This window comes from Mustela erminea, chromosome 5, assembly GCF_009829155.1.
Source record: "Mustela erminea isolate mMusErm1 chromosome 5, mMusErm1.Pri, whole genome shotgun sequence".
In the NCBI taxonomy this organism is placed as follows: Eukaryota; Metazoa; Chordata; class Mammalia; order Carnivora; family Mustelidae; genus Mustela; species Mustela erminea.
Genome location: NC_045618.1, coordinates 116,058,606 through 116,080,599, shown reverse-complemented (window position 1 = coordinate 116,080,599; position 21,994 = coordinate 116,058,606). Strand labels below are relative to the sequence as shown.

General features: G+C 43.6%; 1 protein-coding gene and 1 pseudogene across 2 annotated transcripts in view; one reads left to right on the top strand and one right to left on the bottom strand.

Annotated features, from left to right (window-relative positions):
• Window positions 1–21,994, bottom strand: part of SUSD6 (sushi domain containing 6) — a 93,256-nt gene that overhangs the window by 52,611 nt on the left and 18,651 nt on the right. The window contains exon 2 of one of the 2 annotated variants that reach the window (XM_032344605.1): window positions 157–216. The exons of the other annotated variant lie outside the window; for it this stretch is intronic. The gene's annotated coding sequence lies outside the window, so the exon portion shown is untranslated. The remainder of the gene's footprint in view (window positions 1–156; window positions 217–21,994) is intronic. 2 annotated transcript variants of the gene reach the window in all.
• LOC116592180 lies at window positions 7,179–7,240 on the top strand (annotated as a pseudogene).

Below are 21,994 nucleotides of genomic sequence, written 5' to 3'. Positions count from 1 at the left end.
ACAGAATTTAAAAAATAAAACCTATCCTTGAATTGTGACTTTAGATTAAGTGAAAAGAAAAACACTTCAGAACAAATTAACTATTCATTACCCCTAGAGAAACACACAGACAAAAACTTGGAGGAGGAGAAGGGGAAGGAGAAGAATCTATCTCACTTGAGTATTCCTTTGGTACCTTTCTTCCCCGGACAGAAAGTAGATGCTGGTTGGCAGGGGCTGGGGGAAGAAAGAACAGTTAGTGTTTAGTAAGTACAGAGTTTCAAATTTGCCAGAAGAGCTCTGGAGATGGACGGATGGAGGTGACAGCTGTACAATAGTGTGAATGCACTTAATGCCACTGAACTGCACACTTAAAACTGGTTAAGACAATCGATTTCATTTTATGTGTATTTTACCACAAAAAAATCTGGGGAAAAATTATGATTAAAGAGGAGCCTGGCCTCATGTTCAAAGTTGGCACTCATCCATCCTCACAAGGCATGGAACATTTAAACTTAGAGGTACAATGGGGAAAGGGTCCAGGGCTGCAAGTCAGTCCCCTCTCTGCCACCAAACAGCTGGCTGGTCACAAAGGCTCCCTGGCTTCCATTTCCATATCTAAAAAAGGCTTGAAGGTCTCTCTCAGCCAGAGAATTCACCACAACATCCGAGCTTCTCTGCATATAATACAACTCTGCCTGCCTTCCCCTCTAAAATATGGGGTCAGGAGGAGTCATGGAAAATCTAGATTCATCCTGATATTCTTCCTTGGGACTGGTGCTGCTGCCCCAATAGCATGTGGTAAAGAGAGTCTCCATGAGCTAGAATGTCTGGCCCTCAAGGTCAGCATCTGGTCTCTCACACCTCTGTGAACTCGGAACATTAAAAGCTGGGTGACTGTGCTCTGCTAAACGTCATGAACAGTCATTTCCTTTCAGAACAATCCTCTATGAGGCCCCATGGCTCTGATTTTGGGGAAGCCACTTACCTCACCTCTGCCTCTATACCCTTGTCTATAAAATGGGGTTGTTGCTTGCTTTAACTATCTCCCTACTCTGTAGTGAGGCTCAAAAAGGACAAAATACAAAGGAAAGCTCTATAAACTGGCAAAACTCGGGTCCTTCTATATACAGTTTGGCCTAGGAGCCAAGACAGCAGAGACCTATCTATGGGCATTCTTTATCTGCCCATAAAAAATGATGATGCAAACATGACACGCTTCTGGAGTAAAGGACAACCTGTAACACAAGCCCAAAGTCCAAATGGTTTGCTTGCTTATTGTTGCCACAGATGCTTCCAGGTTAACCAAAGAGCCTGAAAAGATTAAAGGTATCCTGGGAGTCACCTTCAAAAATGGCTCATAGCTTAGGGTAGCAGCAGCAGCAGGTGGGGCCAGCTATGAAACACCTAGGGCACCCTGCCCCTGAGACAGCTCAGGGCCCAGATCTCCTCAGCCCACGTGCCTGGCTGCCTCGGTCCTGCTGGAGAAACAGGGTCATGTAGCATTCTACTGAGCTCTCCTCTGCAGAGGCAAGAGTCCTGACTCTGTCAAACTCGGCTCCCAGGTACAAAGTAGGTTTCTCTCCAGTTCTCTGAGATCAGCCTCAGTCTACATGTAATTTTCAGGACAGATTATTTCCTAAACAATGACCCATCTATCTGTTAGTTAAGAGAAGGAACTGGATGGGTAAAACCAACATAAGTCCTTTTCTTGCTTCAGACCTAGTCCAGAAAGGGGATGGTGGTAGTGGAGAGTCTAGAACAAGAAAGTCTGTTCCTTTGATTAGTCATCTTCACCAACCCCAATGCTGCCATGTGATAGGAGAAGACAAAGAACAGTTTGTGAAATGTGACCAGAATTTAACCAGTTAATTACCTTTCAGAATGTAAAGATAAGAAGTCCTAACTCTGCGAGGATGTGATAAGTCTCCCAGAGGGTATGATAAGAGAAGTGGCTAACATGCCAGGAAGGCCTCCCTTACTGCTCCCTTTCTTCCCTTCCATGTCTCCTCCACTTCCCTCCTACTCACTTGGCCAAAGCAGCAAAAGATATCTAAACGTTAATCAGATCTTAATGCCTCCTACTCTTCCTTCCAAAATGAAGTTACTTCTAGACATCTTCAGTTTCCTTTTTTCTCCCCTTGTGACTCCTTCCAGTCGTGTTTAACCTCTGTATCTTCCCCTTTCTTTTGTACCACTAACATGCGAGGGCTTCAACAGGCACAAAGTGTTCTACTGGACTTGGAGATCCTCAACAGCCAGAATGACGCCTTATCCATTTTCTTTTTATCTCCAGGTCCAAAGCCCAAAAGAAAAAGTCAAATTCTTGTTAAAATTCAGCTCCTAGAAATCCCAAAATAACCTTCAGCTTTCCTCATAAGCCACCTAAGTCAGAGTAGGGCAGGTGTTAAAGAGTATTTATTTTTTTTTTAATTGCTTTGATATTCTTTGTATCTTTGTCTGGTTTCCCCAGAACTGCTCCCCACATCCTCCCATTGTCACACTTTACCCCTACCATAGTCCTCAAGCTTCAGACAGCAGGGACAGCAGCAGAGACACTACCCCAGCCCCACACCTAAGCTTCTAAGTCTCCAATATCTCTTCTAGAACCTAACAGCAGGATGACTGCAGCATGGACCTAAATGCACAAGGCAGCTCTAAGTCCCAGCTCCACCAATCAACAGTGGACTGGCTTCAGGCAAGTCAATTATTCTTCCTGGTCCTCAAGGGGTGGGCCTGGGTGATCCCCAAATGCCCTTTCAGTTCTAAGGAATCTGGAATGTCTTCTAGGGAATAGGAGCGGCCCAGAAATATTTCCTCTGAAAACACAAGTCAACAAAAGTTCTAACTGGAAGGAAGAAATGTTAAACCCATCCTCTTTGTTCTGCATGAGCAGTCCTCTACCCCTTCTTCTCCCAAGACCCATCTCAGCATCCATCTCCCTCTGCACTGCAGCAAACTCAGGAAACTCCACTTTCCCATTTAGAGCTTAATCAACCCATCAGCACCATTTGTATAGGCCATCCGTACACAGTGTTCCTAAAGTGCTTTCCAAAAATAACAAACATCTAACAAAAAACCCTAGCCTCTGTGCGTGCGCACGCGCACACCACACAGATCACTGCAGAGCTGTAGGCCCAGAAGGAAAGAGAAAACACACAAGAGAGGACAGAAGAGAACAAAACAACATAGACTCAAGACAGGACAGAAAAAAAGAAGAATGAAGGCAGAGTGGCTGTGAGCAGGAACTTGGCTCAGGCCATAAATTTCCGACCCTGAAGGCAGGAAACCTCTTCTTCCCTAAGTCCCAGCTTCACCAATGACTGATGGGCTAACTGAGACAAATCACACCACCTTCCTGGGCCTCTGTTTCCTCATCAGTAAAATGAAACAGTTCAACTAATTGTTCCTAAGGGAGGTTGGGATCGTGAAAAGATTCTAGCAGACTGGGCCAGAATCTCTGCTCTGCTTGGATAGTATGAGCTGGGTAGTCTAGGGTAAATTATTTTCAGTTCCCATCTATAAACTGGACACACAATACCCACTCTTCATTGGGTTGTCGTGAGGTGGAAATGAGATAAACATGAAGGACGCAGGATGGTGTATGGGACAATGGGTACTCAAATCAATGTTGACTAAGGCCCTTTCCTGCTCTAAAAGGCTGTAATTGAGCACCCAATGGATTCCTGAAGGGCACTGTTTCAGCTGGGCTAGAAACATATGCCCTGAGCCGAGGCTCAAAACACAGTCAGTTTAAATGAAAAAACAGCCAATAGGTCAAATAAGTAAACATCCAAGGTTCTCCCTATGACGTTCTAAAAATGTATTTTTTAAAGGAACTTCACATTCCCTCCCCCCAAATTATAATTATGTTGACTATACTAAGGCAATATTTGTATTCAGAGAGACCTAGGAGGTTTTCTAGTCTGAACATGTTGTAGGAAAGGATGAGGCACACAGCTTAAATGTTTGATACATATATGTGTGTACACACACACACACACACTTATTACCTCATTAAATAGGTGTCATTACCCCCTTTTACAGATAAATGAAATCCAAGGGACCAAAGTCTATTCTTCTCCTGCTCTCCTACTGCAAAGGGCTTCCTGATCTTTTTTTTCCAAATACAAGGTCAAGTTTAGCCACTTCTCTTCTGAGAAAACTCATCAATTCAGCCCATAAGCACGGAAGGCCCTTCTGAACCCAAAGCATTACTCCCTGGACCATGAATGGGGCAACCAATCATGTCCCTCCCTAGGGCCTGCTCACGGTTACTTAACTGCTGTATGCTGCATTTACTGCAGGTAGTAAATTCTGGCAGAGACCACCAACTCTGCCTCTTTCTACACCCCAAAGTGCTCAACATTTACTTGTTCACTGAAGGGGGAAAAGAGATAAACCCAAAAGACATAATTTGTGTAGGAAATGCAAGAAAGCGAAGTTGCAGCAGACATAAAACAGGAGAGGAAAAGGGCATAAATCCTGAAGTTTTGGCCAGGTAGCAATACGTGCTTGGCAGAAGGGGCTGTAATTGGTTCCTAGACCCGACAGATATCTCTACGTGTCATCACATCCCTCTGCTTGGTTCCCATCAGAGCTGAGCTGAGCAGGCTTCAATACCCACTGGGCAAATAGTCTGGGAAGCTGATTTGCTAAATCTGACTTTTTAGGGCTCTGTGTTTGCAGTGACTACGCTGCAGTTCAGCAAATATTTACTGACTGTCTTTAGTGCAAGGCTTGGGTGATCACGGAGATGAAGTGCAGCACAGACATGAATTCCTTATTCTCAAGGAATTCACAACCTACGTGAGAGGAATTATATGTTTATCCATATAACACTGTGAAAGTGTTAGGAGGGTACAACAAAAGAGTTGTTTTTGTTTTTGTTTTTAAGTGCTCTGAGAATGTAGAGGAGACAGGAACAAAGACTTCTGAGTGGGATTAGCGGGAAGTGAAAGAGAAATGTTGAACTGGACCTTCAAAATCATGCGCAGACCTAGTGGGCTCTCAGGATAGATTTGCATGCATAGTGCTAATTACAAAGAAAGAAAAAGAAATGGAGAAAAGCAATTCACCAAAAGGATGGCAGAGAGAAAGAAAAAAAAAGTGGTAATTTTGTCTGCCAGGCACCACTGAATGCTGTGTCTGGTAACAAGAAATAAATATCTATCTATATACCTTCAATCAAGATGTTTAGGTGCTAGGTTTTGGTTTCCAAAGTACTCAGAGCTATGCAGGAAACACCTCCTCCAGGTCAAAAATAGCAAACCCAAGAGAACTGGCTGATGCACTTATGTTTACTTTTTACCATCTCTGTGGATGGCTTCCCAAAAGCCCCCAAATGGGATGGTATAAACAGGTCTGTGTCACTTCCTGGTTCTCAGGCCTTCTGCTACATTCCCAGTCAGTCTGGGAAGGTTGCCTATTTAAAAATAAACTTTAAAAAACTCACCCAAAACCCCAACTCTAAACCACCCTTTCCTCTACTTCATTCAATTTCACTAAAATTAAAAGGGACTGAGCAAGAAATGAGACACAAATGACCACAAAGAATGAATTCTCAGCTCAAAACAAAAATATATGCTGAGTTCAGGGTCAGGAGATCTGGATTCTACTCATATTCTGCCTCTAACTGGAAAACATGACCTTGAGCAAGCAAGACAATTCATCTTTCTGCACAATAGCTGTTTCAGCATACCTAACTCCAATGCGGTTATCCAATCGTTCTGGACCTCAATTTCTTTATCTTTAAAACAGCACTAATAAAAGATACCTCATGGGTAAGTATTATACCAGGAAACACATATAAAGCATTTAACATAACACCTGGCACTTAATGAGTCATCGAACATACATTCGAACTAGTACCACCTATCCCTAGTATTATCATTATTTTCTGAATATGTAAGGGTTGAGCAAGACTACTACCTGAAGAGCTTCTCTGGCTCCAAAATCCTATGATTTTAAGTCACCATCTCCTTTTTTTTAAGGGGCTAAATAGAAAGGAAGGAAAATAAACTTGGCAAAACATGACAGTTACAAACACCTCCTCTCAGCATTTACAAATATGAGGATACAACTACGAAATCCATCAGTGAATAAAAGGGCACACTACCCTCCCCAATGGAAACGTCTTCCCTATTCCTGCATTAAACCCACAGCATGTGACAAGTTCACCCTTGACACACTGCCTCTACTCCCATGAACACCAAGGACAAGGCCCTCTGGGCCAGTACAATCTGACTTCACCCACCTCTCTATAACTGTCAGCAGCATCTTAGACCAGCCCTGAAAGATAGCACAGTGGTCAATCCAATCCATTCATTTCTTTTTTAAGATTTTATTTATTTAGGGGTGCCTCAGTGGGTTAGGGCCTCTGCCTTCGGCTCAGGTCATGATCCCAGGGCCCTGGGATTGAGCCCCACATCGGGCTCTCTGCTCAGCACGGAGCCCGCTTTCCCTTCCTCTCTCTCTGCCTGCCTCTGCCTGCTTGTGATCTCTGTCTGTCAAATAAAATAAATAAAATCTTTAAAAAAAAAAAAAAGATTTTATTTATTTATTTGACAGAGAGTGAGCACAAGCAGGGGGAGCAGCAGGCAGAGGGAGGAGCAGGCTCCCCACTGAGCAAGGAGCCCAACTCGGAATTTGATCCCAGGACCCTGGCAGTTGGAAGGCAGACACCCAACCAACTGAGCTACCCAGAAGCCCCCAATCCATTCATTTCTAATAATGACCAATCCCTCCACAAAGTGTTCCTGTTTTAAATAAAAAAGTGCCTTCTCCTTAATATAATATGAATGTTGCCAAAAGTCAAATGCCCTTCCCTAAAGTTACAGTGAAACCATAGCTATTCTACTTTATCAAAGCCACAGTGCTAGTTAAACTATAATTAAATTCAGATGAAATTAATAAACTTTTCCTCTTATTTATTCATTTGATGTCCATGATGTGCCAAATGCTGCAGAAGATGCCAAAAACTAATAGGATGGAATGAGTCAAAACAACAGTGGGTGGTGCCAAGGTTTTTGGCCTAAGTGATATCATAAATGGTGAAAGCTACCAAAGGAGAAAGAACCCAGGTGGACCAGCAGATTTTATTGAAGAATGTAATCAACTGAGTTCAGGTTATTCTTGGGACATATACTTGAAGGATATTCAGGTAGAAAGGTCTAACAGGCAAATCAGAAATAAGTATGGTGCTCGCTTTGGCAGCACATATATTAAAATTAGAACAATCCAGAGAAGATTAGCATGGCCCGAAATAAGAAATGAGTATGAAGTTCTGCAGAGCACTTTGAGCTTGGAGTTTGCAGCCTATAAGCAATGGCTGGAACAGTGTACTATAGATGGACTCACCTAAGAGAGTTAGAGTGGGAAGAGAAGAAAGTCAAGGACAGAATCCTGGGAAGAGCAATAACTTTTTAAAGGAGCATGTCAAGGAAGGCGAGCCTATGAAAGACACTCCAAAAAGTACAAGGAAACCAGGCCTTATGCATCAAAGATGTTGAGGGACGGACAGAGACAGTGAAGGTGAATGTAGGGGGAGTTGACAGTGAAAGTCCAGTACAATGAAGACTGCTCTGGTCATAAGAACATTAATGACCTATCAAGGGCAGTTTCATCTGAGTGGTGAGGGTAGATCATACTGATCTTTTAACACGAATTCAAAGTGAGAAAGTGGATACCATAAAGGCCAAAACTATTGGGGACAAGGGATTGGAAAAGAAGGGAGAAGAAAGACTAGAGGGTGGCTAGAAAGCATTTGTATCTTATAAGCTGCACCTGCTCAGTTAACCCAAGGATTTTAGTTAAGATTCCTAAACTGCCCAGAGAGCTTGGAGAGTCGCTCTGAACTGACACTCCCACATGCTGTGGTTGGCCAAAGCTAGGGAGAAGTTGGGGATGAGTATCAAAGAGCTGCCTGCTTCCTTAGTGTTCAACAGCAACAAAAAAGCCTCTCCATCCCATCACCCCTACCCCAAAACTGTTACATCTGTAAGATTCGTGAGTGAGAAGAAATGGTCAGCCTAGTAGCAGGGCCAGAAGTGACCTTTCCTGTGTCTCTCAGGCCTTAAGATTCTCCATAAATATGGTCCCTCTTCCAGCCATTTTCCTCCTTTCTACTCAAATATCTACCTGAGTATTTTCCTCTGAGGTTCTGGTTCAGGCTCAGAATTCTAGAAGTATGTTCTTTACCTCCATCTCCTGAAGCTTAACAGCAATAGCTGGAATCAGGTATGCACTTAAGCCAAACAAGACACCATCTTCTGGCGCCAAGTGCTCTCCTCCATCTTGCATAAATTCCAAGAAGCCTGTGAATCTATAACCAAACCATGACTCTTCCTGTCCTCTTCCTTGCAAATTACCCAAGCTTCCTGTAAGTCATCAAGGTCGGACTGTGAGGCCCCAAGCAAAAAATAAGAAATAGGAACTTGCCTATTGTTCCTTCCCCTTTGATTAGTCCCACACCCTTGCCTCCACCTATACCTTCTACCAAGGCCTACAAGCTCCAGTTCTCGCTCCAATCACACTTCTGGTTCTCCAGCTGTGGGGCTCTAAATCAGGACCTGAGAAGAAAGGAATGTAATTCACAACAGATATTCCCTTAAATCTCTGAACACACACTCAAAAAGTAACCTCAAATTAGTCAAAGTTCAGGGAGAGGTAACAAATGAAGAACTTCATAAAGTCCAGAATACATCCTGGAAGATGTTAAGAGGGAGTATGATAAACACAGCAGATGAGAAAGAAACACCATAAATTAATGAGGAAATCTGGTATTTCCCTCCAGACAAGGCATCTGGACTCATTCCTCAAAAATATCTTTCTTAAGGAACTTACTGGCTTCATTCAACACTTACATTGGGTACCTACATATTCTAGATTCCATGAAAGGTACAAAGGTGGAGAAAAGCATATGCCCTACAAGAGATTACAGTCTACTGGGGGAGATAAGACATATATAGAAATAACCAAAATATGAGGTAGAAAGTGAAAACACATGGGTGATATATAGCCAAAATGCTGAAGACAAAATATGTTAAGCTGGATCCCAGAAGAGGGAAATAAAACTGTTACTTTCCGGATCATTCATTGTGGGTTTTAGAGTTACACAAAAGGGACTTCAAATCCTGATTCTGCCTCTGGGTTCCTACAGATGCCAGGTATACTGCTCTAACTGCTGTGAGCCTCTGTTTTGTCATATACACCATGGAGGTAATAATACCTGTTTCGTAGAATTCCAAAGAGTCCATGATTCACACGTTTCTGAAGAGTGTACTACAGTATCCAGAAAAGTCTGATTAGGTAAAGTGGAAGGGCACTGCACATGGAGAGTTAATGCTCTTGTCTTCCCCACAGAAGGCTATCTGGGCCTAACTCATGCTCAGACAGCTGGGCCCCTGCTCTTTGTTCATCCACTGTGCCTATCAGTTCAGTCAGCTGCCCAGGTTAAATGGGAACATGGTCAGGAGGTGCAAGGAAGAGACTCAAGTGTGTGCCTATGTGCATGTTCATGTTAGGATAACACCTGGAAGCACACACCCAGCCTTCTGGAGGAAGTGTAGCATTACAATACAGGTAAAATTACAGAATGTACCATATACAGCATGATACTGAACGATGCTATTTTTTTGGGACATAGGAGTCCAGTAACTGTGTGGCAAATTGACATGACCTGAATCTGGCTGAATTCTCAAAATCTGTCTCAATGGATCCATTTTTTGACAAGTGTACACAGGAGGAAAAAGACATCCAAGGTTAAAAACTGGTCTGAGGTTGACAATCTGAGGGACTTCTACCTCCAGTCATGGTGGAGTAACAGGGACTAGATTTATTCTCTCTCCTTAAAGAACTAGAAAGCCAGATATAATATATTAAATAATAGTTTTCAGACATTCAACAACAGGCAGCAGAGGGCAGTGATCCTTGACTAAAAGGAAAGAAATGCACTGAACCCTACTAGTGCCCTACCACCAGGACACAGAGTAGAGAGGAGAAATCTGAAAGAGTTAAACAATCTCAGTGCGTCTGAAAAAAAGAGTTGGGAATTTGAGGACACCAACGTGGCTAGCTTTACAGAGCAAAAAAACTGAAAAGAAGGCACAAAGAGAAAAAAAAACCAGCAATCTGTAGAGAGATCCCCTTGAGCCTTTAGCTGAGTACTCATCTGTGCATATGTGTGAGGAAATTAGCAATGCTGGGGCAAGAATGAAAGGAAAGAAGTAGGTGGCATAACCCCAGAGTTCACACAGAGCCAGAAATATTTATGTTCCCACTGGCCAAAGTGGAAAAATCTCCTAATACACAGGGCATCAGATGCAATCTTCAGAAGGCTTTGGCCTTAGTAGTGGGACCATCCCCACCCTAGACTACAGGCTGTTCTGGCCCTACCCTAACAAAGCAAGAAAACAAGCCCTGAAAACAAAGAATCAAACAAATTCCAAGTAACTGAACTGCTTCTGACAACAAAGCCCAAAAGTATGGAAAGGAATAAAAAAAGTTCTAGCACCCAGAAAAATAAAACTCACTATATCTAGGTTCGAATAAAAAAAATAACAGGAATGCAAATAGGAAGAAAAATATGACCATAACTAGAAGAATAATGAAACAATAGAAACAGGAATAAAACTGACCCAGTGACAGAATTAGTGGACAAGGATGTTAAAATTTCTATTATAAATATACTCCATGTGTTCAAGAGAGAAGAGGAAGGCATGAGCATGATGAGGAAAGAAATGAAGAGATAGTAAAGACCCAAACTGAATTTCTAAAAGGAAAAATACAAGTTATCTTAAGGGAAAATATATAGGATAGGATTAACAGATTAGACACTGTAGAAGAAAAAATTCATGAACTCGAAAACACAGCAAAAACTATCCAAAAGGATATACACAGAACATCAGTCAGCAGTGGGACAATATCAAGCGCCTTACATATATGTATATATGTTATATATACATATAATGTGTGTGTATGTGTATGTGTGTGTGTGTACTGGGGTGGAGTAGGTAGACACAAAAAAATTTTTCAAGAAATAATGGCAAAAAATCTTCCGAATTTGATGAAAACTATAAACCCACAGATTCAAGAGCTCATCAAACCCCAAGAAGGACAAAAAGAGAGCACAAGGCACACCGTAGTCAAAATGCTGAAAACGAGTGATAGAGAAAATGTTAAAAGCACCCACAATAGGTGGGGGGAAGGAGAGACATACTGTATTCAAAAGACCAAAGGGTTACAGTGGGCTTATTATTAGAAACAATGCAACCCAGGAGGCAATGGAGCATCATGTTGGAAGTCTTGGGGAAAAGCGACAGTCTGGCACTGGTTAAGGAAAAATTGACAAGAACTATGAAGCTCCCATCACTAATGCTTTTTGTGCTCTGAAGTAACATTTTTCATGGAGGCCTGTGTTGAGCTTAAGATGGAGAGGGTATCCTGTGAAGAATAAAAAGAGGTAAAGGACCCTTTCTTGGGTTCACACAGAGGGGCACTTAACCATGTTTTTTGTATCTATATATTCAGAACATTACAGTCTGTAGTTCTTTTGTAGTCTTATGTCAATATTGCTGAACACAATGGTAAAGAGACAAGAAAGGTCTATCTAAGGATTCACGCCATAGCAAAAAAAAAAAACCAAGTTAGAAGTAAAAAGTAAATCTCATTAAGGAATGAGTTAGCCTTACCAGCATCAGGCCTGAGTAGGTTCCCCTACCTTCAAGCATACGTATCTGCTGGTGAATGTACCTGATTCAGATGAAATGTTTTTTCAGAATGAAAGAGTGCAGCTTGCACAGAAGTAGGTAAGTAGGTAAGAATATCTAAAGATATTAACGAGAATTACTCAATTCTTAGCCATGCAATCCAGCCCAGGTAGCAAAACCTCCTCATTAAGTACCCTGGGCTGGCACCACATTCTTCAGAGTCCATCCTGCAGCTCTGCATCCTGGAAGGACCATTAAGATGGCAATTTGTCTGTCCCATGCACTGGCTGCTCGGGTCTCCCCACTCAACTATAAACAAAACTGTAAGTGCCCAGGAAGGCTGGGGCCCCCTCATCGGCCATATGCTTTCTTTGTAAGCCTGAGACTGAAGTACACTAAAAACAACAACAACAAAAAAAAACCAAATCACACATAAAAAACCCCAGCACAGGTGCCCAAGAGCAACCTTCTTCCCCAAAATACTTGTTGCCTGAACTACAGGTTCTAAACCAGAGGCAATTTTATCCTCTCCCCTGGTATCTGACAATGGCTAGAGTAATTTTGATTGCTATAACATCAGGGGAGGGGATGCTACTGAAATCTAGTAGGAAGAGGCTGGGAGGCCACTAAACACCCTATGATGTTTCACAAAGAATTAAAGAAAGCAAAGAATTCGTAACAAAGAATTATTTGGCCCCAAATGTCAATAGTGCTGCAGTTGAGAACCCTGGCATAAGTCAATGGCTGCTGAGCTACAGCAGATCCACCGTTGTGTCCCATGTTGTGTACAATTCCCTCACACTACTAGAAGGCCTGTTGTCCTAACACCTGACTCCAAAACAACACTGATCCTCCCATAGTCCCTAACTAGGGCTAGAGTCCCTTAGAGTCCCTTTGAGAGAAGAGCTCAGGCGTTCAGGCATCTGGCTTTTAACTCCAGCTCTTCCACTAATTTTGAACATGTTACAAAACTTTTCTGGGCCCGTTTTCTCCTCAGTAAACTAGAGGGATTAGAAAAGATAATTTAAGAATTCCTCCAGTTCTAAAAGTTCTATTTTAAACACTAGTTTTGGCCTTATCTATTTACAGTAAGTCAAAGAGAAAGGGGAAAGATCCAGTCTTACTGTATGCACACCCACATCTGAAGGACAGAGGTTCTTATATTATGGAAACCAAACTGGGCCAAGGGGAGCTCCAGAAAAGCCAGGAACTCAGGCAGGAGGAAGGGACATGAGAAAGGGCTTTGTAAACACTGGCTTAAAGGCCAAGCCAGGCCCTCAGGTTTAAAATATGAAAGTCCTTTACTAGTCTCCCTCCTGCCCTCCCCAGGTCAATCTTTAATCAGTTTTAAGAGGAGGAGGAGGAGGAAGAAGGAGGCTTACTGTTCTTACTATTCAAACTATGGATCACTGAACAGCAGCACCAGCAATCAGCTGGGAGCTTATTACAAACTTGTATGGAATCCCTGATCTCCTGAATCATAATCTGCATCTTAATAAAATTCCACCGGTGATTCCTATGTTTGTTAAAGTTTGAGAAGTCCTGCCCTTCTGTTCTCTGCACTGTCACGACTTCACTTGGTAAAGATGACTTTACGACTCTGTCTGCATTCCCCCCTAATCCCACCTCCTGGCGTAGCTTGTGCACATGTACACACACACACACACACACACACACACACGAGCACATACGCATGTGCATGCACACACCCCAGTTCAAAACCTCCAAACCCAGAGTCATCAAGAGTGACGGGAAAGGTTACTTTCTCTTGGCTTTCTCTTTCTCTTTGGCTCTTTCCTGTGTCCTCACAAGGCCAGAAAAAAGGCAAGACTTAAAACACAAGCAAAATTAGAGCTTTTTGTAAGTGACTCAGCCCACCCCCGCTGTTCAAAGATTCCCTGGGAGGAGGAATAGAAAATGGAGTGGTGAACCCAAAGGTACAAACTCTGATGGGAAGAGTCTCATCATTTACATCCAGACACAGACCAACAGGGGTCCAAAGTTTCATTTCTGAAGTTTGGTTTTTGCTTTTTTTGCTTTTTTCTTTTTGCTGCTGCTGTCTTACATCACATCAAGATTCTTGGGGGCTCAGGCTAAAGGGCAAGGCACACACACAGAGTAAACAAAACCGCAGCAAGGGTTCTCGTAGCAGAGTGGTGGGGGAGCAGCAGTGGAACAAACGCAAGATGGAAATGAAGAGTAGCATTACAGAGCACTGGAACAGAAGAGAAAATGTGGGGAGAAGGGGGTCTGGACTCTGCTGAGTAGTCTGTGCAGTGAAGGAGATTAGGTTGCTGCTCACCCCTCACCCTACCCACTGTCACCAGCAGCAGATGGCCCAGCCCCAGACACCTGGCAGTAAAAGTAATCTGCGGGCGCCAGCCTGCCCCTCCCTCACGGCTGCAGATGGGGAAGAGCAGGGCAAAGTCCAGATTCTTCCCAGGTCTAAGGCAACACCTAGAAAGAGCACCCCCAGGGCGGGGTGGCAACATCACTCCACACTTTAGCACACTGAGTTGAACCTTGAAAACAATTCTCAGCATTATCCAAAGTTCTCCTGCACCCACATACAGCTCATCAGAAAGAGGGCTTGGTAAGGCGGGGAAAACCCAGAACAACTCCGAGAGCACTGGGTGTGGTGGCCCAGGAAGGGTCATTCGCGGGCATATACCACATTCCAGACACAGCACCGGCCAACTGGGTGTACAGTGGTGACAGCAGACAGTCTCTGTCCTCAGGAAGCACAAGTTAACAGACATTAACACAGTGGAATAAGTGCTGAGCACTGAATGATACAGCAGCACAGAGCAGGGGCACCCCACCAGCACGAGGGCAAGGAGTGATCTAAATGGACACTGACTGTAAGAAGAGGCATTCCAGGGAGAGGAGCAGCCTGTGCAAAAAGCCTGGAGGCAAAAGAGAACTGGAAAGAGCAAGTTTTTCTGCCTTTTTAGCCTCTGGTCACCCTGACCACAAGCAGACTCAGGGATCTGTGTGGGGATCGTTAACACATTACTGTCTAAAGGAACTTTGGGTCTTGGGTCATCTTGTAAAGTCCAATCTACCCATTTTAGAGGGGAACAAAGGTCCAGAAAGGGGCCATGACTTGCCCAAGGACATGGCTTGCTGGTGGCTGAACCAGAACTCAGTTTTCCCACCTCTTCACTAAACAGAGTTCCCTCAAATATCCCCCAATCAGAATCTAACCACTGAGCTCCCTCAGACCTAGTGCCAGCCCCAGCCCTGTTCTCCACTGTGCTCTGTCCATTCGGAGAACCCAAGAATGGGCTCATGTCCAGGCCTCTGCCTGACAAGGAAGTTCAGCATAGCATTAACCTCCAGGAACTCCAAGGGGGTAGAAGCAACTCATGAAAAAGCAAGAGTGGCCACCCGCCACTGCCAGAAAGAGACAGAAGGCACACACACCAATAATCAAGGTAGGCTATAGCTTTTTTGTGGGTTTTGTTTTTGTTTTTTGTGTTTTGTGTTTTTTTGAAGGAAGGTTTAGGAAAAATGCCTCCCCCCTTGGAAATAAAGAAGGGTTGTTTGGAAAACTGGAGGGGACTATCAGTCAACACAGAAACAGGAGATGAGTCTGAGTGACTGCCAAACCAGGCAAACTTAATTAAGACTGTCCTACCTTTAACGTCCCTCCTCTGGCTGATGACACTAAAGGAGCTGTGAGAAGCAGTCATTTCAGAAAAGCTAAAGAACTCTGTTGGCTTAGCCTTGGGGAATGCACCAGCAGACAGGGGGCCAAGCCACTGGAACTTCAGGGCACATCTGACCTTAGTGTCATCTCAGTATCTGCCTTCAATAGCACGTGCTCTATGAAGGTCACCCAGCCTCCAGCCTGCCATCCACCCACTCTGCATCAGTGTGTGCCGCATGGAAGTACTCATTAGCTTTTCTAGTGTAACCATCCACAGAATCCGAATGGAAGGCACAGTAACTTAGTTGCAAAACAGAATTCCTCTTCTTCTCATAACAAAACAAAGATGCATGCCAACAACCAGCTAGCTGGTAGAAACTGTGGAAAAGTTGGCTAAGGGGCACTTAGTTAAGCCCATTTACTAACTTCATCTAGATGCCCGGAAAACATCTACTCCAAGGCCTTAAAGCATCAGTATGATGAAAACATCCTCAACATCAGGACTCTTTCTTGTCCTAAATGCCCTTGGATACTGCCTCTGAGCTCACATCCAAGTATAGTCCCGGGCTTGAGTGCCAGTGCCAGCCCAGGACCCTACACAAGGATACTCAGGGCAAAGAAGTGGCCTGCCAAAAAAACTGACTTACTCAGGGGCTGAAAAGCAATGTTTTGGTCTAATATAACAAAGGGACCATAATGGGGACCTTGCATCCTAAATCCCTTAGTACCTGCCACAAGGAGCCTCGGAGAGGAGGGGTTTCTGTGCATGTGTGTGTGCATGCCCATGCGTGTGGTGTACTGGGGGATAACACTGTAGCCAGACTTCCTTCTCTTTCATCCAAACAGCAACCCTTAAGAACTTGCCTTCCTGAAAGACAAATGCAGTTCATTTCCAAACATCACTGAGAGAACTTCTTGTTTTCTCTCTCTGCTTTTTAAAACAGATGAATGTTCCCCTAGGGAAAAAGCAGCTGTAAATACAGGAGAGGATAGAAAAAGAATCCTGCTATGAGTTCCAGAGGAACCATTTATACCATTGTAAAAGGCGTTCTCAAAAACAAAAACAAAAAACAAAAAAACAAAAAAACACCCAATCCAAATAGAAAACAACTTCCTTCAAAGTATTTCTCTAAAGTATAACCTTTAAGCGGATGATTTCTCTGTACTCCAAAGCTGTTTCTTCCTCCATTCAACGCTATGACCTTCACATATAAAATGGGTTAGTGATTTTCTTCCCAGGATCTTGGAAAGAACTAGCTCACAATTCAGTGTATCCACTCCTGACAGCCTATCATCATCACCATCATCATCGTCACTGTGATCATCAAAGGGCTAAACTTCGTTTCCAAACTGCTAGAGAAATTTAAGCAAATGTATGCCATTGTTTTTAGGCAGACCGAGACCACAGTATTTACTAGCTGAGAATAGGATAAGAAGGAATAAATCTGAAACAGGCATCCTGGCTTCTGCACTTATTACTTTCCAAAAAGAATAGCATTTTTCAAAGGCTCAGAATTCTGGGAAATCACCCACTGGCTTATTATATCCCTCCACCCAACAGTAATGAGGCTGTCACCTCGAAACCCATTTGCCAAAAATAAAAGCTCTAAAGAGGTGTTTCAGAGAAAGTTTGTGAGAAGAAAATTCAAACTGGTTTTATTTTCATACAAGCTACAATTAAATGGCTTTGCCTTTGCAACCTCACTTCTTACCTCGAATTCCAGTAAGTTTAGATGTGTCCCATAGACTTAAACTGGATTGCAGGGCATTCAACTGGCTAAAACTGGTCCCAGCCCACAGCCATATTAGTAACTAACTGTTTCAGAGTCCTAGGTGGGTCTGAGAAATAAAAGGGGGATTGAGGAGAGAGTAAGCACGATGCTTAAAATTCTGACAAAGGCAGAAAAGGAAAACACTGCTTTTAATTTCATGTAAGATTCTATTGTCAGAAGGACAACTGCAACATAAGCTATAAGCCCCATCAGCGACAAAGCAAAGCAAAGAAAATGCTTACTTATACTTGCAGGATACATTCATACTCCTCCAAATTTCCCAGAGAAATCAATACAAGTGTCATTAACACAAATATATCAAATCCTGAGTCCAACAGGTCTGTTCACTGTTGCCCCTCACCGTCTGTCTTCTTAAGCTATAAGCTTTCCTACAGTCAGGTCCCTTTCATCCTCCTTTTGGGAAGATACAACACACAGGCAATCTGGCCTCACAACTCCCCAAGAACCCTAGTAACCTTCTAGTATGAGCACATTTTCCATGTGAACCAGGATTTCAAGTGAATCTCAGAATGAGACAAACTCTTGGGGGACAAGCCTGACCCTACCAGGTCTTGGTTTCCAGAGCCCTAGACCTACTGGATGGTCTTTGAGCCTCCAATCCCTATTCTGCTCCAGAACCTGTAGAATTCTCAAAGCACTGTCAGATCACCTTTCACCTCTAATGGTGTCTAAAGGTAGACACCTCTAGTGTCTACCCCATGCAGCATCATTTCCTGTCAGTCCTTCATCTACAGCTTGCAAAAAGCACAGGAGGCACAGGCCCCACCCCACCTGAAACCTTCAGGATAGCTGGGGAGGCTGCAAACACAGACAGCAAACAATCAGGGCACACAGGAAGGCAGGAGTATCTATTTCAGTATTCCATGTGGGTGTAATAAGATGCTAAATCCCAAGGTATGAATAACTAGAAAATAAGGAAGAACAAGCAGTAGCTACTTGTAAGAACAAAATAATGAAAACAAACAAAAACCAGGAAGGGTCTGAACCAAGACAGTCAAAGAGGACCTTAAGAGGAAGGAAGGAAGGGAGAGGCGCCTGGGTGGCTCAGTCCGTTAAGCATCCAACTTCTGACTTCAGCTCAGGTCAAGAGCTCAGGATCATGAGATAGAGCCCTGAGCCCCACGTGGGGCTCTACACTCAGCAGGGAGTCTGTTTTTCTCCTTCTGCCTCTCCTGCACAGGTGTACTCTCTCTAAAAATAAATAAATCTTAAACAAAAAAGAGAGAGAAAAAGAAAGAGAGAGAGGGGAACAACGAGAAAAAGAAAGAAAAAAGGAAAGGAGATGTGACCTGAAAAGTTGGAGAGCTGAATACAAGTATGGAGAAAGAAGGAATTTCTCAGCCTGAAAGGCTGAAGTAAGCAATATATAAATTGGGGGGTGGAGGAGGAGGTGGGGAAAGGAGAGGGAAAGAGGCCAAGAATCAGGGAAAAACAGGAAGAAAAAAACCCTGTTTAAGATCCTCCAGGGCATGGGACAATTCTTAGAGCATTCCTAGATCTATCCCTCGCAGACTCGTTATTCCACAGTGTTACACAGTGTTACGTATACTCAGCTGAATACTTCTAGTAAAGCCAGTTTGTACAGCCACGAAAAACAGGCAGAGAGATTCTGCTTTGATGAGTGGGTAGTGGGAGCCAATGAAAGTAACTGCTTGAGCAGGAAACATGACCTAAGCCAAATGAACAAGTATTTAATAAAAGCCTACTATGTGAGGGGCACCAGAACACTGACTCCTTGCCCTCAAAGGGCACTGTCACCATGGAAAGAGATGGTTAATACCACCTCCCACACACACAGGGCTTCATTCTCTCACCTAATCTCACGACAAAAGAACAATGTTCATGGGAGATGAACCTGGCCCAAGAGACTAAAGCAGCCTAAAAGGTCAGACAGGATGAGGAGGTCTGGTCAGGATGGTGGTGACAAAGACCTACAGAAAAAAGAACGGCAGGGGCTGGTTACTGACTAGAAAGGAAGGGATCGGAGAGGGGAATCATGATGATAAGAAGTCAGAGAGCAGGAAGGAAGACTTAGGTTTCAATTCCCAGATGGTGACATTATTTCAAGCCATGCTTTCACCCTCCTCCTGACCACCAAATGCTAAGGTCAATCAGCTCAGCTATTCTCCTATTTCTGGGAATGGGGATTACACATTCTATCCTTCCCATCTGCCCACCGTCTTTTAAACTAGTTGTGATTTCCTGTAATTCCCATTTACAAGGAGGTGAAGGGGATCAATAAGGAAAGGAGTTAAGTCCTTTATCCATCACAATGGTGATAAATATATCTCAACAGTCGGGCACTAAAATTTTACTGGCAGCTCTTCTTCTGGGAAGAGGAGAAAAGGAGGAGGAAGTCTAGTGTTTAAAAAGCTCTAAAAGAAAAAAAAAAGCCCTGGGGCAATGTTCTCTTTACCCAACCGAGTTCTCCTCCTAGGGGAACTCACGTGTAAAACACATCTTTCTACCTGCATTTAGTGAGAGACAGGGATGAGACAGAAGCATTTGCCCTGAGGGCCAATATTAGTTCCTACAAAGGAAAGAGGCCCAAGAACTGTCAGCACCTAGCTATGTGAAAAATGAGCATAAGATCAGGAGAGCAGAATCAACATAAACCAGGCCACAAATGCCTGAACACACGGCACTCTGGAAACAAGGACCTGGACTTCCACATAACTGCTCTGAAGGGGAGAGGACACTTGGGGATGAGGGTGCGGCCAAGTGCTTGCCCCAAAGTGGGGCTGCCTACTGTAAGGATGAGCCAGGGGAGGGCCACCTTGGCTCCCAGAAATGTGGCCCTTCTCCCCAAGACTCTGCTGGCCATTCTGCCATCCCTAGATATCCTAGATAGAAGCAGCACAGTTAAACAGGTAAACAACGGTGAGAGGAGGAAGGGAAATCACAGGTGATTTTCTCCCTCCATGACTGCTAGACCAGCACTTCATGAACTTTCTTCAAGAAACAAGTACAGGGACGCCTGGGTGGCTCAGTTCGTTAAGCGGCTGCCTTCGGCTCAGGTCATGATCCCAGTGTCCCAGGATCGAGTCCCACATCGGGCTCCATGCTCAGCGGGGAGCCTGCTTCTCCCTCTGCCTCTGCCTGCCACTCTGTCTGCCTGTGCACTCGCTCACTCTCTCTCTCTCTGACAAATAAATAAAAATAAAAAAAATTTTTAAAAAAAGAAACAAGTACAGCTTGGGGCGCCTGGGTGGTTCAGTGGGTTAAGCCTCTGCCTTCAGCTCAGGTCATGATCCCAGGGTCCTGGGATGGAGCCCCGCATCGGGCCGCATCGGGCTCTCTGCTCAGCAGGGAGCCTGCTTCCTCCTCTCTCTCTCTGCCTACTTCTGATCTCTGTCAAATAAATAAATAAAATCTTAAAAAAAAAAAAAAAAAAAAGAAACAAGTACAACTTGAGATTTCTCAATTTTTTAAAAAACAAGTAAGTTAAGAGAGGAAATCTGAGATGTGTACTTTACAAAGGAAAAGTGCAATCTAGTCCTCTTTCCTATTAAACAAGAATAAAGGGGGAAAGTGCAAACTGAATGAAGAACACTTGTTGGTTAAAGCAACTTGGTGGATTCTCTGACATTTTCTAAACAAGCACTTCCCTCCCACCCGTACCAGATTCTGACAGCTTGAGCACAGTCATACTTCACACAGGGACCTCAAACAACTAAAATAAAACTAGGGTGTGACCTGAGAAGATCTGTTATGGCAAAGCATTTTCTCAGTGTTCTGTTTAGGCTTCTTATGGATGGCAAAAGGCCTTTTTATAAGCCTGTGGCCTGGCTGTGTCAATGGGGACAGGGATGTTTTGTCAATCTGAAACAACAGTTCTATAGCTACATCGAGGGGTGGGGGTTGGTCAGACTCCCAGTGACAAGGACACTCAGAACAGTAATAATAGCATCACTATTATTAACTGGTACTTGACTGCTTAAGCATTGTGCATGGATCTAAGCATTTTCTATCTAATATTTGATTTAATCCTCACAACAACCTTAAAAGGTAGGTATTATGACTATCTCCATTTTTAGACAAGACATAGAGAAGATAAATAACTTGCCCAAGGTCATTACGGTTAGCAATTCATGACACCAAGACTACAAACTAGGCAGTCTCATCCCAAAGCACAGGGGTTCACATTTATTCCATATTAGATTAATGTAATTCATTTTAAATGTTAAAATGATCCTGGATGTATTATGGAATAGGAGGCAAAATTCCCACTCATTATAAAAGAAAACAGGAAGCCTTGAAGACTGTTCAACGCTGCAGCTAGCAGCTCTATAGCCTCTCAAGGTGGACTTAGATTTGGCCTCGAAGCTCTACTTCAGAACCTGAGCAGAAGGACGTGTTTTACACATGAATGCCAGGACCCCACCCACAAAGGAGCTGACTCCCAACACAAGGTGGGTCAGGTGATTCTAATTAAGCACACTTTGAGAAACATGGCATCGGGGCATTCTAGAAACTTCTGAAGCTGCTGCAAATTTGGGAACTAGGTCATTAGTTGTTGAAGGCTAATTCCCCTGAACTGCTAATGAGACAGGCACCGCACGTTAAAAAAGCCGTTCAAAGAGTGGAGTGGACTGCAACAGGAATTCTGAGACATTAACTCCCAGAGCTCCCTTTATAGACTTGCATCTAATGGAGAGATTGTCCTCTCCACAATGTGCATATATGTTTGTTCCCAATCTTCCACAGCTGAGATAAACTGGCCTGAAGATGCCTCAAAAATGAGCTTGATTTCTCTGGAAAATAATGGCCAAAGATGGATACAGTGTGTCTTAGTGATCAAATTCAGGTATCTTCAATAGAAACTTCAACAGAGGGGCGCCTGGGTGGCTCAGTGGGTTAAG